Source organism: Sinohyriopsis cumingii, unplaced genomic scaffold (assembly GCF_028554795.1).
Source record: "Sinohyriopsis cumingii isolate HCF-2022 unplaced genomic scaffold, ASM2855479v2 utg002043l, whole genome shotgun sequence".
Taxonomy (NCBI): Eukaryota; Metazoa; Mollusca; class Bivalvia; order Unionida; family Unionidae; genus Sinohyriopsis; species Sinohyriopsis cumingii.
The window spans coordinates 337,302-342,617 of record NW_028316112.1 but is presented as its reverse complement, the minus strand read 5'-3'; the positions used below and the strand labels follow the sequence as shown (position 1 = coordinate 342,617).

The window sequence follows — 5,316 nt, the reverse complement described above, 5'->3', positions numbered from 1 at the left end:
CTGCTCAATACTCTTCAGCAATGCTATCTCATGCAACTGTAAATGTTCAAATGACCCCAACAAACTCAAGCGATACTACTCAAGAAAATGTTAAAATGACCACTACAAACCCAAGCAGTACACATCAAGTAAATGTTAGTACTGGATCTGCTCAAAATCCATTACAAGCACTGCCACATAATACAATGAACTCGATGACAGGTTTCATTACACAATTCACCTGTCATTTCAATAATAACGGCACCTTCCAGATTAGTTCCAAGTAAAAAGAGTAAGTGCAAACAAGTTAAGGAAATACATGATTTTCAAGTTGAGTGCCCCATCTACGATCAAGCAGGACAATTTATACCACGATAAACTCAGGATAAACTTTAAACTATATATATATATATATAAAACGGAACCAGATGATTATTGACGAAGGTAGTGGTCTCGGTGTAGAAACAATCACTCCTCAGTTGATGCATCCTTAAGATGACAAGTTAGTGATTTTCTCTTTGTCAACTCATCATTTTCCCATCTTTTGCAGCCCAGAAACCATATGATACTTGACACGTGTGCACAACACCCTACAACCCGAGCACCAACCTTGCAAGTACAGTACCATCCTTTGATGGAATCTGTGTAATCGTTAGGCTTGTATTGGATCCACAGTGAATGTGTTTTCTTTCTGGAGTGGCGAGACTGGATTTTTGCAATTAACAGGCCTAGAAAATCCATGCATACCTTAACATCATAAAGCCCCTCATCTGTGAGTTGTTCATTTGTATAGCTTGGAGCCTGTTTGACTTGATAAATGCCTATAGTGACGTAACGCAGGTAATCAACTGAGAGCATGGGGAAATCAGTCAGTTTATCAGCTGATGCATCCATCTTAAAGTAGATTTTGCGCTTATTCAGCAAGTTGTTCTCTTGAACCAGGATTTGAACACTATTCGGTTCCTTTGCTTTTTCAACCATCCTTTTTGCGGTCTCAGCAGCTGATGGATCCATGTTGGCCAGGGGTGGTCGAAATTTATTCATTAATGCACAGACACGTCTAAGGAAGTCACCTATATGAGGAACAAGTGTATTTGGCACTACTTTGTCAAAAACTTTCACCGTTTTACTCGTGCATTAACGCTCTCTACTACCCATCGTAATTTTGTGACCAGTCTTGACGTGTTGGCATCTTCTGTTCAATGCTGCTTCTGTCCTTTATGTAGAAAAACTGGCATTTCAACTTTAAATCCATGTTCCTGTAGGAAATCGACAGAGTCGCGGAACCCCTGTCTACAACAAAAACATCACCCTCCTCTAACCAGTATGTAATATCTTCAGCATTTGTTCTTACAATGTGTTTAGTTATGCTTGCATCATGGTTATAATGGTCAGCTAAATATGGGCCTAGAACAGTTAAAATATAACCATCAGTTCCCACAACCATCATTGGCTTAACTAATGGTTGATTTTTATGTAAACTATATGAACATCGTTGGAAGTTATAGTCAGAGCTCTTTTGTATATATATATATATGTGTGAGTGTGTGTGTGTGTGTGTGTGTGTGTGTGTGTGTGTACCATCAAGGACAAGGACTGATATATTGTAAAGCTTCATTACTAAAGTATGAGTTTTCCAAATGAAATTTGCAACATCTACTAAATGAATTTATAAATATACTACACTCTACAAAAGACTGGGTAATGGCACAGATTGGGACATTAACAAGATGATTTCGATGCCCATGTGGTTTTTTACATACAACACAACGTCTGTGTGATCTTGGTGTTGATGGAATTTGAAGTTGAATTGTTTGTGGGCTTTTTAAGGCAGCACTTGAAGTAGTTGGTAGCTGAAAATCTGGATCATGTTGTGGACTGGGTGAACGTGTCACTGAGAGATTTCTGTAATATTTACTACGGCAACTAGAGCAAACATCATCTTGTGTTACAGACCTTTGCAATAATTCCTCTGTATGCTTTTCTAGAATGCCTGTAAGTACTTTTGTTCTAGCTGATGGTTTTACCCTTTTGTAGCACCAAGAACATTGATATGCTTTAGGCATTTCAGATATTTGTAGAAATTAATTTATTTTAGACCATTTAATAAACTGTCACATATGACATAAAGTCTTATATAATTCATTTATGGTTACTTTTCATTTTTTTGCAACTATTCACTTAGGCAATCATATATATTATATATTGGTACTCAAGCCTGCAACTCCCACCTACACATTTCTTGTAGTGATGTAGCCTGAAACAGATTGTATGTAGAGTATATAAAAATCAACAACTCAGCTTATTATGTATTAATTTTCATAATTCATGTTTTTGTATAATAGTTTTATTGTGTAATCATTTATGACATATAACAGAGGCCAGCATTTTGTATTTCTAAATCACTTTGGTCTGAATATATTTTATGCTATATGTTTTATGGTTAGTAAGTACCCCCTCATTGTTTATTTCCCGAACAAAAAAGGCATGTGGGCTACATTTTGTTATTATTTTACTACTGCTGTTATTGTTTATTATTACTAGTAGTAGTATTAGTGATATTACTTTTATTCAAGCAAGTTTTACTTTGACTAATAGATTTTCACCTGTAAATTTTATGGCATTATAGTTTTTTTGTTTTATTATACCTGATTAGTAAGTTTAGAAGCTTTTGAGGTGCTCTTTTATGAAATAAAGACATTATGTTATTACAATAAATATGCAGTAATTAGATACATAGATTGAACTATTAGGTTTTTGGCGTAGAAGTATTGCAAATATTATTTTCAGTTACAAAATCATAATTACTTGGCTTCCATCGGGACTGTGGACATTGTTAAAATTTTAGCAATTGTTAATTGTTTTAGCAATTGTTAAAAACATCATTAGTGTAGTAATCTTTTTAAATTTTTATGCTATTCTTTAAAGGATTATTCTTGTTATGTACGAGTGTATCGGAAAATGGGATAAAAATTCAGTATGAAAAAATTTAATATAAATATACTTGTATGAAAGGTATACTATCTAAATATGGAAGAATAATCGCTTCACAACATGGGTTTCACTACCATTATTTTCTGATGCAGACATGATTTGCCACCCTTTTAGATGAAAAACATATTGATAAAAATGTTACCTTGCTTGAAATAAAATTGAAATTGATTTTGTGCATTATTTTACATTTTGTTGGGTTTGCGGAGTTGTTACTTTTTATTTCAAAATAAATTCACAGCTGTTGATATGAATTCTTAAAAAGGAGGAAGGAAAAAAAAATATAAAAAAATAAATGATTGTGGGGGATTCGAACTTGGTGCGATAGCTTTCGAAATAAATGCTCAACCGCTAGAGCAAATGAAACGTTTGAAGTCTTCGATGTATATTATGCACATAACACTTTTTCCATGCTGCTTTATATGACTGCAGACTAGTAGTTGTTTGCACATTTGATATTAGAATTTTAAAGAATTATTATTGTTACTATATGAATAAAGACACAGTTAACAAAATTTAATGAAACAGTACGCAGGTTGTAAACGTTATTTCCATCAGAAAATTGACAGATTGATTTAGATGACATTTACGGAATTGCGCTGTAATAGTGAATTAAAGATAGCAAACGGTATCGTGATGGAACTGAAGAAAAACCATGTTATTAATGTATAAAATAAATAATATAAGTGTACTTACCATATTATTTAAAGCATCCTTTTGCCAAACATTGGCAACGTAAAAATACAATTTCATTTAATGTTTAATCCACGTAGTCTTTGTTTATATATAGTTCCAAATGCCCCTTCAACGCCTCTTCGAAAAATCCTGTTCCCAATGCAATTTAGATATAATGAAAATAGAGAGAAAGAATGGAAACATTATTTTAAAAATATCTGAATTGTTATTATTCCCGGAATTTTTCTAATATAATAATGGAGGAAATAATATAGCGCACTCTAGAAATGCGGGTCTAATTGCTTATGCGTGGCGATACTTCGGCAGGTACGGTGCAATAGGGAAAACAACGACAATGATATATAGACAGCAAAATTCAAGAATTTTTAAATTTTTAGTGATTAGCGCAAACGTGAACACATGAGTTAATATGAGAACCTAAAACATTTTTAAAAATGAATAAATCAATGTAAATACCTTGTCTGATCAAGCCTGCACTTATATCTTATTTTTAGTTTCAAGTTGCTCAAAGATAACATTTTCTCTTAAATTTCCCATACCAGACCATGTTAAAAGGTCGTGTTTTGGTATGAAAAAAGAAATTTATGTGCATATTTAATGCAGAATAGGGTGATTTATACATCGAATAATACAACACGGCACAGAGTTGTGATATTTACAAGAATTTGTTTCCCCATAAAAACGGGGGCACAAAATGGCCCTTATTCCATATAGTCCTTTGGACTCTCTTGAATCGTCATATTCATAATTTAAACTAAACTGCACTGACCTTGCTTCTCTGGCACATTTATTTGATAACAGCCCGAATCTATACATTTCCAACGAAGGCTGGTATTTTATAATATTTAATGCACATGATTGGGATGCTTTTGCCCACATTGGTTGTTGCGATTAGTATAAGAGTATGGAAATGTTGTAAAGTGTGCAATCTGACTAAAATCAGGTCTCCACCCTCTACTTGAAGATCAAACAGCGACCACTTAAGGGTCATGTTCAGTTGACCTTTTAATTAGCATAAGTAAATGCAGCTTTCAACAATCTGGACAGGAATCAAATCGTTCAGCGCCTATTGATGCTCTTCATCCATTCTGCTCAGCCTCCCAATCGCGAAGATGAAAGACTTCTTCTGCTGTCTGATAAATTTAACGATTATGGTAATAACATAGGTCACCAGAACATTGCCCCTAAGCGGTCGCAGTCAGATCTTCAAGTATGATAATGAATATCTAATTTAAATCAGATTGTAAAGCGAATAAAGCTCTCACAAAAGAGGAAAAAGAGGATGTAGCTCCATTCAGACATTATTTTATTTGACCATATAACCATTAATTATCTGTATTGATAGACAAGTGTGTTTGTATTTATTTTTGACATCTTTCATATGTTATATGTTTCATCGTTTGTATTTGAAAATGTAAAATGGTAAAACGTACACTTGGTCTGGGTTGTTATTAAAATTAAACATATATATTTATAATTAGTAAGTTTTGCTTGCGTATTTCTTGCAGAAATAAACACATTATAGTTTTAAATCAACCTGAAAAATAAAAATAAAACGTTTTTTTAGATGGAAGTGTGATTATTACATATTTTGTTATTAGAAGTTTTAATATTTTTAGAATAATTAAAAAACAATACAGTGCATGCTTA

General features: G+C 33.2%; 1 pseudogene; it reads right to left on the bottom strand.

The window, feature by feature from the left end:
• Positions 1 to 447: 447 nt before the first annotated feature.
• On the bottom strand, positions 448 to 1,597 carry LOC149771202 (uncharacterized; annotated as a pseudogene).
• Between the last annotated feature and the right edge of the window lie 3,719 nt (positions 1,598 to 5,316).